Here is a 13,276-nt window from a genome sequence, read left to right as displayed (position 1 = left end):
AACTTTGAAACCTACTAATTAAAAAAAACGAGCTAGAAAGGTCTCTCTGTCTTACTTCTCAATAATCAATTTTTGTTTTAACTTATTTAAATTATTTTTATATCATAAGTTGTAATCAAAAAAGGGATGAAACAATTTTGCCCAAATTAAAAAATAAAAATAAAAATAAATAAATAATTGTAAATAGTGTCATAAATTGCATCAAACAGTGAACTCATATAGTGTAATAAATGTTTATTAAGTGGCCGATAGGAAGGTTGCAGTGGGGGATTGGAGCCTTCTTTTTAGAAGAAGGCTGTATGACTGGGAAGAGAGGGAAGTCAGTAGACTCAAGGAGCTTTTGATATCTGGCTCAAATTGTTCTGATAATCTGGTGGACAAACCAGTCTGGTTGGCTGAAGGCTCTGGTATGTTTTCTGTCTCATCTGTCTATCGGAGTGAGGTTGTCTCCCTTGGCCCCATCCTTATTACTAGCAAGTTAGTTTGGAACCATCTCGCTCCTCCAAAAGTCCAATTTTTTTGCTGGTTAGCATGGAAAAACAGAGTAAAGACAGCAGACTTTCTCCAGAAAATTGGAGTCCTTCAAGCCTCTACACCAGCTCTTTGTGCTTTCTGCAAAACTGAGGCTGAGTCCATCTGCCATGTGCTGCTGCACTGCCAGTTTTCCTGGAGGGTTTGGTCTGCACTATTGAATTGGTGGGAGGTGCAAGGACCCCTTCCCGGATCTGTGGAAGCTGTTCTTCAATGGTGGGAAGGTGTGAAGCTTAGCAAAAAAGAAAAATTGCTTTGGAAAGTCATTCCCTCAACTGTGTTTTGGTCTCTATGGAAGCTGCGAAATGAGTGTATATTTCAGGCTGCTAAGCCACACCTGGAGGACCTATGCGAGTTGGTTAAAATCAGAGTTGCACTGTGGTTGAACCAGAGTTTCAAGGCCTTCAATTTCACTGTCCAGGACTTCCTGTCCAATTTAAGACAAATCAGGTACTGTTTGGCGAGTAAATCTGTCCTAGGTGGCTAATTTAGATATCAGTTTCCTGGAGGGTTTGGTCTGCTTTTAGGTCTGCTGCTGTGCTCTGCTCAATTCTCTTCGGGGCTGTTGGACTGCTGTGTTGGCCTGTTGTTTTTCAGCTTCAGCTTCTTCTCAGCTTTGGGTTAGGTTGAGGTTGGACTGCTGGTCTTGTTTTGCATTTTCATTTTTCTGCTTTGTTCTTTTCTTTTCTGTTTCGGTTTGGTTCCTCTCCTTTTTGGATGTACTCTCATCTTGTATGGTTTGATCATCAATAAAGGTTTCTTTGGCTGCTTCAAAAAAAGTGGGAACTATGCAAAATGCAAATGGCACATTCTTTTGTGCCTGAGATAGATTTGAAAAAAATAATATCTGGCCTCAAAAATGACAATGAGAAGATGAATAGAGACAATAATAGTATTGGTATGTTTTTTTTAATTGCCATTCTACATTTCGTGGGGGAGAAGAAGAAGAAGAAAACAAAAGCACAAAAAGGGTGGGTAGATAATGAAATTTGGAGTGCACCTAGGTTAAGCTTGACACAAAAGTGCATTACAATCCACCATTTAAATGCCATTTATGTGACCTAATTGATCTGTTTGAGTTACTTTCAACTCACGATATCACTCTCGGCCAACAAAAGTGAAAACGCACACTACACCTTAGGGTTAATTTTTTTTTTTTTTTTTTTTTAAATAAATAAATATTTGCTCAAATTGGAAGCATGTATTAGTCATTATTGAGATGTAGTGGTTTCATTTGCCTAAAACTAGAAGTTTTGTTTTCTTTTTTTTTTCTATTAAAAAAAATGTATCAATTTTTTTATTTTTTATTTTTTTGTAGTTCCTCTCGATTAGATTGTAACTTATTAGACCGAGACTAGGGTTCAATAGATAGGTCCACACAATAAACATAAACAATATTGCAATTGCATTTATTTTTTATTTTATTTATTGTGTAACAGTCTTGTTCACCACAATTTACGGGGTCACGCCAGCAGGTTTTACTGGAGATTTGTCCGATCCATACAAAAGAAGCACTTTGCATGAGTCTGGGATTAGTCGATATGTGCGTAAACTGATCTGAACACCCGGTCATAAAAAAAAGTTAGCCACAATTTAAGGAGAAAATTAAAAAGTCATCCCTCCGTAAATTTGTATAAGAGTTTAAGGATATTAACAATTTACTTGCTAGTTAAGATTCTGACATTTTAAATTTTAGAAGTTTATATCTAGTTTCGTTATTTTTGGGTTATTTTGTGTCTGATTTACCCTTATATTGTCAAACTGAATATGATGAAGAAGGGGAAGAAAGTAGCAACTATGAAGAGTCATTGCCTCCAACCAGTAGAGCGGCTTGAATTCCTATGGGGATTTGGTATCATCTCCAGTAAATTGGTGAAGATGTGTTGTGGTGAATTTTAACAAGGTAGAATCTGTTTCAGTTTATAGTATTAAAATAAGTGTCAGAGAGTAACAAGGTAGAATCTAAATGGGAGAATTACAAAAAAAAAAATAAAAAAAAATTGAAAGTTTGAGTCTTATAATAAAATAAATCTGAAGTTTTTAATTGTGTCAATTTAAATCTCAATCTTTTAGCTACTAAATTTTTTTTAGTAGCCAAAAAGCTTCACTTTCAGCGACCAAACTGTTTTTAGTCGCCAAAACACGTATAATCGGCGACCAAACTGTTTTTTAGTCGCCAAAACCTATACTTTTGGCTACTAAATTATTTTAGTAGCCAAAAACCGTCACTTTTGGCTACTAAAAAATCTTTAGTCGGTAAAATTCATATAATCGGCGACTAAATTGATTTTTAGTCGCCAATAACTATACATTTGGCTACTAAATTGTTTTAGTCGCCAAAAGTCTTCACTTTTGGCTACTAATTCCATTTTAGTCGCCGAAAATGACACTTTCAGCGACGAAAATAATTTTTTCAGTCGCCATTTCTGCATTTTGTTGTAGTGATTTTTGTTAAATAAAACCGACAGAAAGTAATATTTTAATCATTAAATTCAATGTAAGTATCTATAAAATGTCTAAAATACTTTTTTCATTGAGTATGATGACTAAACTACAATTTTTCCATCAATTTTAGTTAACAAAAATAGACAAATGATTTAAATTAAAATAAATCAAACATTTAGAATTTAAATTGACAAAATTAAAATTTCAGAGTTTAATTTGTTATAAGAGTGAAACCCTAGAGTTTTTTTTTTTTTTGGCAATTTTCTCAATCTAATTCAATACAAAAGCAAAAAGCTTCTTTTTGTTTATAAGTCCAAATGTGTCTAGTGTAATATAAAATTTTGCCATGCGGCTATTAGATTTAAATTTGAAGAATCTCTTGAAATAATTATATAGTGCAAACTGGATTTTTTTTTATTTACTGGTTGTTTGTGATGACAGTAAAAATTCACTTACATCAATGAAATTTCAAATTTCTCTATCTTTGAATAAAATCAGAGAAAATTTACTGATTTTTAATCATTAAATTTCAGTCCAAAAATAGAAAGCTTAGTGAAAATTACTTGTGTTGAAGCAACATACCCGACTGTTCCATTTCCACTTTGCTATGAGCTGACTGGTTGTTTGAAGCGATTGGAGGAGTGTAGAGAGAGATTGTAGGTCAAGGAAATTTCGTCACTTTCTCGGTGTTTTTAACTAGGGCTTAAAGGATTTAATTTAAAATTTTTATATTTGCAAACAATGAAAATTTCACTTACTTATCAAAGTGAAATCGGTGAAATTTTATTTCAGAAAGTCGCCGGCAAAAAAATTGACGATTTTCTCCCAAAGTGGTTAGTGAAATTTCGCCGCCTTACATCAATGAAGTTTTGTAATTTTTTTTTTTTAAATTTTTTTACTAATCATGGATATTTTTTTTTTTCACAGACTTTGATGAAACGATTCTAAAAATACAAATTTTACAAAAGATAGAGACCTGGATAAAAAGTTATAAAATTCGAAAATTTTCAAAAAAGTTAAAAAGGTAATTGATGTTACCTAAAGGGATATAGTGGGTGGGGGGTAACAAAGTGTATTTTGGAGGACCTACACTTATATTAAAAAAATTGTGATATCCTTATCACTTGAAAAAAATATTACAAGGGATCTTAAAAAAAACCATTTATTAAAATCAAAATAGTTAGAATCATAATGCACTTTTCATATATTTCTGACAAAATTATACATCTTTTCACATTTTTTAAATATATTTTTATACAATTTCTGAACGTAAATCAAAGCTATAATGACTACCCATTGGGAGATCATTAATTTTTGCCTTTTCATAAATATAAGTTTATAAAGTATGCTGCTCAAATAAATTTAAAGAGTACTGTTACTCAAATTAATAAATTTTGACAAATTTTCTTATTTATTGATGTCATACTTATCATATTAATAATATGAATATTATTTCAATTTCTAAAATTTTATTATTACATACTCCGGTAGTTAATATAAAAGATTTGTAATATTTATTTGGATAGATTATACTTTTAACCCATGTAGTTTTACTCAAATTTTATTTTAGTCTCTATTGTTTCAAATTAAATAATTTGATCCTTACACTTTAAATTTGGTTTCAATTTAGACTTTTTGTCAAATTAGAGATTAAAATTAACGATTTTTTGACATCTGTTAATCTTCTGATATATATACCAAAAAATAAATAAAAATTTAGACAGGATAATCAAATTGAAAGTGACCATAAAATAAAATTTAGGTTAAAATCATAGAGTTAAAGATCATGGACCCAAGGACAGAGAGTATGGTGAAGTGGTCCTCATTGCTTTAAACAACAGCAGAGGTAATCAAAGATCAACCCAAGTGTGTCTCTCTTTATGAAATTGAATTTACTTTTCACCAAGTTGAAAATGATGGGATGCTACTTTCAGCATTTGATCTTTGCTCTTTCATTTTTTTGTTTCTTTCTTCTGTTTTCGTTTTTAGAAGGACCACAACAATTTACCCACTACAAACAACCACGAACCAATCCTAACTATAGGAACCACCAACAAAACTTTATACTGCACCAACAATAATTGGAGTGATACTCAAGTTTTTTTGTTTAATGTTTTATTTAGCAGTATCAAGATACAATAAATGTCATATATCACAATTCATTTACAATAATGTGGTGAGAGAATTAGATCTCACATAATTGAATTTGTGACGAATTCAAATTATTCTAAGAGTCAATTATATTCCTCCACTAAGATAAAACTTAGTACCCGTCATCTGTGTAGTTAGTGATACCGGAATTATCAAGCAATACATCACAATCAAGTGATGTAATTGTGATATTTTTAAAAAAAAAAAAAAAAATCATCATTTACACACAAAAAAAAAAAAAAAAATAGTAATAACAATAATAGTCCTTTTTTTTTTTTTTTTTGAGCGGTAACAATAATAGTCCTTAGCAGTAGTCAGATTGAACCATATTAGATATGAGACTATATTGATTGTTAATATATTGTAAATCGATTAGGAATTGATATGTATCTTGAATTGGCCAATACACAATTCTATCGATGTTTTCATAGAATCCAAAAATTGAAATGTATTAGCTAATACATAAGTAGGTGTTGGCATCACATTAAACCGTCTAGTGTGAAGGCGACACGTGGCAAGTAAAGAGTATTTAAATACCGAAGAGTCTCACCTTCGAAGATGCCTACGTGAGCTATGAATGCAAGATTTCAACCAGTAAAGATGATGAGCAACATGTGAGAGGCAAGGAGTTAATAAAGAGCAGTTGCTAATAGTTATACATGCACAAAGAAAGGATTATGGCTCTAAGAAGTAGCGAGAATGAAAGAGATCATCGTGAAGGATAGCAGCTTAATTGCTTCGAAGGAGCCAAGAGAAGGTTATAATAAATGAAAGCAAAGACTGAAGAGGCTCCCTGACTAAATCCAGACTCAATATCTTTGTCAATTTCATTTATTTTTAAATTTCTACACTTTACTTTTATGCACTGCACCTACATTTCATAGGAGTAAATTAGCCTTGTAATTCCAAAACCCAGTTGGTTTAAAAGTTTCAAAATTGTCCTTACTAAACGTAATATTTTGTAATTGTTTATTCAATTAATCAATTGTAATTTCTACCTAATCTCTCCCTCTCATTCTGTTACAAATTTGAGTTAAAGCTTTGGTTCATCTTTTCAACACAACACAGTAAAATCCTCTTCATTGAGGCTAATAGAACCTTAACACTATCGCATGATAAAAATTGGCATTTATTATCTGTGAGGACGCTTGAATTATATTTCTAGCATTCGAAGTGTCAAAAATGGCCAACATATATTTTTTGGCACGCTTGGTGGGACCAATTTTGTGTTGAAAATATGGTTCGAACACAACGCCAAGGTGAAGAGCATCTAGATGATGAAGATGTTAAAATATAAGAGATTTTTTTGCTTCGAACAAAAGCCATAACTGACCCTCTTTCTACTATTAGCCTACCTTGAGATGGCCATCAACAGGTAGAAGAAGATCCTCATCTTAACATATTGGCCATTCGCAAGGCCAAACTTATGAATATGCACCCTCTTAAGGCCAAACACTTTATCAAAGTAGTCGGAGCAAGAGTGAATCACTAATATTCACTCCTAGCATGTCAAATGAACAATGGGGTGGAATGAGGTCTATAATAAGCCAAATAATGACTACAAACCTAAAAAATTGGTCTGGTTCATTTAGTGCTTGTTAAAAAATTGATAATAAGTTGGAAAATATAAGTCAAAGTATAGGTCATATTTTAAATAATGGGATCCATGTTCAAACACCAACCCAACCTAGGGCGATTCCTAGTAGAAGTCATAATAATGGCGAAAATGGAGCAAGAAACGTACAATCTACAAACCAGTTAGAACTACACCTCCAATTGGTCTAGGACCTTACCGAAGAGTGTTTAATGCTCAAGAAACACATCTTTTGTATGTAGAGCCTCAATGTTACCTTTGAACACATCTGGTAATGCTACATATGGTCAATCTCAAACACAGAATACCATACAAATGGTATCAAATCCAGTCTTCGAACCTACACTCAGGGTTTCGATGGAACATTTTAGGCCATTGCTTGTGCCACTTAGGAAAGAAGACATCATAGGGTATGAGCAGACACCAAATCCTACAATATTTCTTTTGGACCAAATAGCTGCACCCTTGGCCCAAGTCGTGCCAAATGTACAACCTCAAGCCCCTAGGCAACAAATCCATCAAGGATGTGTGTCCCACCAAGTCCAACAAGGTGTCCCTAATGTTATTCCCAGTGACCAATTGTTTAACATGGTGTGAGAAGTGTGTGGTCCTATGGCTTGGGGGGTGCAAACACCAGTTTATAGAAAGTCGTACCCTGATTTACTAGATAAGCTACATGAGTTTCCAATGGGATACAAGGTCCCAGAGTTTAATTTTTTAGGGGGGGGGGAATGGGAACCAATCAACCATAGAACAGATTGCTAGGTTCATAGGGTAGTGTAGGGAATACATGAATCATGATTATTAGCTCTCGTTAAGGTCTCCTCACGAGCCTCTATGTAACAACCTTGACCCATGATTAACGTTAATTCATGCTTAATTACGCCTAATAAATAATTGAAGTGAAATGTTGCATTATGTGTTGCCTTATGTGTATATATATATGTTTAACATAGAAAGATATGTTCATGTTTTCACTTCAGTTTGCGAATTGAAGGCCTTACAGGCATCCGATTCAGAAATTGACTTGATTTATGTGTTAATTGAAATTTTTAGAATTTTATGGTGGGTTTAATTGAAATTCATTTTGGAACGATTAAATTAGAGTAATTAGTGCTCAATTAAGGCTAATTAATGAATTCCTTAAACCCAAGCCTAACTAAGGCACTAGTGGATTCCTATATACATCCATACACTCTCATTTCTTTCTTTTTTGAGCTACAAACGTGAGGAAGGGAGAGAGAGACCAAAAGTGAGAGTGAGTTCAACAAGAGAGAAGGGGTAACTTACAAGAAATTGTTGAGAGTGAAGAGGATTTGAGAGTTTCGACTTCAACACTTGTGAACTCAAGTCTCTAGGTAAGAATTTTATCCTTAAGCCTTGAAATCTAGACTATAATGCATGAATACAAGAGAATTATGTTGATGGATGCAAGAATTGAGTTAGAAATGAAGAGTATTGAGCCATACCATGCATGTATGCATGTTTTCTCACATTTTGAGTTTAATTTCCAGGAATTTCCTCATGCATGTCTTGAATTCACCTTTATTATAGGAAATGATCCAGTTTCATGTTGTTTTGTAGCATTTGATCATGTTTTGAGGAGCTTAAGTTCAAAGAAATATATGCATGTCATGTTCATGGGACATATATAGATTTTAAGTTGAATTTTTGCACAATTGGCAAGCTATTTGGCCATGATTTTTTTGAAAAGAATTCTTATTTCATGATGTATTATGAGTTTCTAAGTGTTCCTCAAGTTTTGGCCCAAAAAAATCAAGTTTTGATGCTTAAAGATTGAGTTTTGACCTTGGAGAACAAATCTAAAAATTTCAGAATTTGCACCTACGCTCGAGCGACCACTCTGAGTGCGTGCACTTCCGTTCGAGCATGAAATGCATGTTCTCAGAAGTTCATATGTTTTGCAGATCGCTTAAGCGACAAAGGTCACACCCGAGCGAAGGTTTGAGTCTCACGCTCGAGCAGGGATTGAGCGTTCGTCGAGCATGAAAATCAAGCAACCAGTACTTTTGTCAAAGTTTGCAGACCGCTCGAGCGAAGAAAGTTACGCTCGACGGGACCCTCACATTTTGCATATCCGCTCGAGTAAGGAAAGCTACGCTTGAGCGTGGATCCTATTTTCAGCAAGTTTTGAAAAATATTTTCAAGCACATTTTTGCATCCTCATTCCATCTTAGGCATTCCTAGGCCAAGATTAAGACACCATAATGAGGATAAAGGCTAGAAACACACTAAGAACAATGAAATAAGTTACGTACACTTCGAGCGTGTGTTTCAATATATGTATCTGTTATGTTATATAGGTTACGCGCCACAAGACATCTGATTTGCTTCTTCTGACTGTTTACCTTGGAGCCTTTGTTGTCGTGAGTAATAACTTTGTAAAGTTATGTTCAATTATAAGTATTTTTCTGAATGATATAAGATGATCTGTTTTTATGATATTAATTTCTGCATAAATGAATGGTTGTCTAATGTTTCTGAAATGTATTTGTGGCATTCTTAGCTTCATATGACATCTGCTATCTGTTCTGTTACGTCCCAATTATGAGCCAACTATACGTCTCATGAGCCAACTGTTATGAATCCTTATGTATACGTCCCTTTATGGGCCAACTGAACGTCTCATGAGTCAACTGTACCGTCTCCGTGTACGAAAGTCAACTGTACGCCTTTATGGGTCAATTGTATGCCTTTATGGCCATCCCTTTATAGGTCCATTATTTCTACTAGTGCTAATGAATATGCCTCGTATAATTAACTGTAAGTTCTAATTATGACTAAGACTCTGAAACTATATCTGTTATGTACTACGATTTCTTAACATAATTACGAATTCATTTCTGATAACTATTGAATTTTGTTTTTTGTAACTATTATGGACAACATTCATTAAACCTCTTTACTCTGTTATTATTCACTAGACTCTAGCTCATTATTTATATTATGTATATAGGTGAGCAGGCACGTGACCAAGCCCAGAGTTGACGGCCTAAGTTTCTATTTTGTTAGCCAACTATCGTGCCTCCTGAGGAGGTTCCTTTTGAGAGGATTATGTCAAGGCTTTAGTTGAGCTTGTTTTGTATATCTGTACTTGGGCCAAGTACCCTTTGACTCTATCTGTGTAATTAGGTGATGTAAGACTAATATATTTTTGACATCACATCTATATGTATATAAGTTTGTTTTGAAAATTTTTGTCCCATGTATGTTTGCACAGCTCTATGGACTATGTTAATTTTGTATATTTGGTTTTGCAGCCCCTATCTTATGTTATTCTGCTCAAAGGTCTTGGTAATCCAAGGATTACTAGCCGATTACGACGTTAAACCCATTGGGGCAAGTTTAGGTCATGACAGAGTGGTATCAGAGCACGTGTTATACTGCACGCATGAGTCCATATGAGCTATAGGATGTCTTAGGAAAGAATTAGGGACATTCCATCTGCATGTGTGAGTATGTAATAATTTTTGTACATGAGAAAATTTCATCCAAACATAGACACATGAAATTGAATTGACTAAACTAAGAATGAATGTTCTGAACATTATGAAAAGGGTTATTTGCCTATGTTTATTGCCTTTTTGTTTCCCTATAGCAATGGAAAATACAATAAGTGATGATACAGTAGGGTCTTTAGAGGCCCGAATGAACAGAATGAAACAGATGCTTGTAGCTCTGACTGAGGTAATAACGCAACAACAAAGACATCAACCTTTACCTCCTCCACTTCCGCCTGCCCAAGTTAAACCAAACAACAACGATATTATGAATCTGATTCAGAAGTTCATGAAAATGAAATCGCCAACCGTTCTTGGTGGAATTGAACTATTAAAGGCTGAAACATGGTTGTTGGAGATGGAAAAATTGTTTGAAGTATTTCCCTGTTTTGAGGTTTAGAAAGTTCTTTTAGCCACCTACACTTTGAAAGACGAAGTTCGGAGATGGTGGCTATTGGTTCGAAACAGTAATGGAAATATGTCATGGGCTTAATTTAATACAATCTTTTACGACAAGTACTTTCCACAGTGCTTCCGGGATCAAAAGGTTTTAGAATATTAGGAACTCAAACAAGGAAAAATGTCTGTAGCTGAGTATGAGGCAAAGTTTACTGAGTTAGCCAAATTTGCTCCTCGCATGGTGGACATGGACTATAAGAAAGCCCACAAATTTGAGGGTGGATTGGATTTAGATATATTAGATCGGGTGGGAGTCCTCAACCTACCTACGTATGTGAATGTTTTGGATAGAGCATTAATGGTAGAAGCCATTTTGGCAGCACAAAGGCAAGCTCCAGTCCCAACAACTGAATGGAAATGCAAAAGATCTGGATTCAGTTTTAAGAAGAACCGTTCAATTGCCATGAATAAGAAACAAAATACGGGATCTTCTAGCAGCTCAAGTCAAAGCAGTGTGTTTATGCCTGTTTGTACTCAATATGGGAGGAGACATAGAGGAGTTTGCCATTGGGTATCGGGTGCTTGTTTCCGGTGTGGAAAGACGGGCCACATGATAAGGGATTGTCCAATTAGGTCAGAAAGTACCAATCGTCCTGTGGCAAGTTCAGCAGGATCTGTTTCTGGGTCAAAAACAAATGCTAGAACTAATACTAGGAAAGAACCTCTAAGATGAGGTCGAGTGTTTGCCTTAATGCCTAGTGAGATACAGAACACCGAAGTTGTGGTGTCAGGTATACTCCCTATATGTTCTCAAAATGCCTGTGTACTGGTAGATTTTGGTTCTACACATTCTTTTGTATCGCATGTTTTTTCTCGAAAATTAACTAGACTATTAGAACCTATGCCATATGTGTTATATGTATCTGCACCGTCTGGGGATTCTATTATATGTGCTTATGTTTACTTGGCATGTGATATTGTGATTGGTGATATGACATTGTATATTGACTTGTTACCATTAAGCATTGATCATTTTGATTGTATTCTGGGTATGGATTGATTAACTAAATACTGTGCCACCACTGATTGTGCAAGTCAATCCGTTGTGTTTAGACTACCTGGTATACCTGACTTTACTTTTATTGGAAATTGGGTAGTTGTTCCACCGTACTTGATTTCATTTATGAAAACCAAGACGTTGTTGAGAAAAGGGTGTCGATGCTATTTGTGTAATGTGTTGATTGTGTCTTCGAATAGTACCAGTGTGGGAACTATTCCGATAGTTTGTGACTTTCCTGATGTGTTTCCTAATGACCTGCCTAGAGATTTAATTGACAGAGAAATTGAGTTTACAATTGACATAGTACCTGGAACACAACCTATTTCTAAAACCTCATATAGAATGTCAACATCTGAACTGAAAGAGCTAAAAGTCGAACTTCAAGAACTGTTAGACAAGAAGTTTATTCGCCTGAGCACTTCACCATGGGGTGCTCCAGTGTTATTTGTCAAAAAGAAAGATGGATCTTTGAGGTTATGTATAGATTATTGGGAATTAAACAAAGTAACTATTAAGAACAAATACCCTTTACCCCAAATGTATGACCGGTTTGATCAACTTCAAGGAGCCCAATTGTTTTCTAAAATTGATCTTAGATCCGAGTACCACCAGTTAAAGGTTAAGGTAGAAGATGTAGAGAAAATTGCATTCAAGACTAGATACGGTCACTATGAATTTTTGGTAATGCCGTTTGGGGTGACTAATGCACCTATTACCTTCATGGACCTTATAAACAAGGTGTTTAAATCATATCTGGATGAATTTATTGTTGTATTTATTGATGATATCTTGATTTACTCCAAAGGTAGGGAAGGCCGTGAGAATCACTTGAGAACTATGTTACAGGCTCTAAAAGAAAAGAAGCTATATGCAAAATTGTCCAAATGTGAATTCTGGCCCGACAGTGTAGCATTTCTAGGAGATGTGATTAACAAAAATGGTGTATCAGTGGACCCATAAAAAATTGAAGCTATTGTCGACTGGCTAAGACCAACCAACATGACAGAAGTTAGAAGTTTTCTGGGACTTGCTGGTTATTACAGAAGATTTGTGAAAGACTTTTCAAAACTTGCTATGCCATTGACCTAGTTAACTCAAAAAAATGTCTCATTTGATTGGAATCATCAAAGAGAGTCTGTCTTTCAAGAGTTAAAAACCAGGTTAATAACTGCATCAATTTTAACTCTGCCTAATGGTACTGATGGGTTTCAAATTTACAGTGATGCTTCCTACAAAGGTTTGGGGTGTGTGTTAATACAAAATGGAAAAGTGATTGCCTGCGCTTCTCGGCAACTCCACTCTCATGAAAAGAATTACCCAACCCATGACCTTGAATTAGCTGCCGTAGTTTTTGCTTTAAAAATTTGGTGCCATTATTTGTATGGGTTGACTTGTGAAGTATACACAGATCATAAAAGCTTAAAATATTTCTTTACCTAAAAGGAACTGAACATGAGACAAAGAAGGTTGCTAGAATTGAATAAAAATTATGACTTGTAAATTTTGTATTATCCAAGAAGGGTAAATACCGTTGCAGATGCATTGAGCCGAAAATCCATTAGGAATTTGTCGTGT

The sequence above is a fragment of the Camellia sinensis genome, chromosome 6, assembly GCF_055761805.1.
Source record: "Camellia sinensis isolate YWXY chromosome 6, ASM5576180v1, whole genome shotgun sequence".
NCBI lineage: Eukaryota > Viridiplantae > Streptophyta > Magnoliopsida > Ericales > Theaceae > Camellia > Camellia sinensis.
This window is presented reverse-complemented; position numbering follows the sequence as displayed.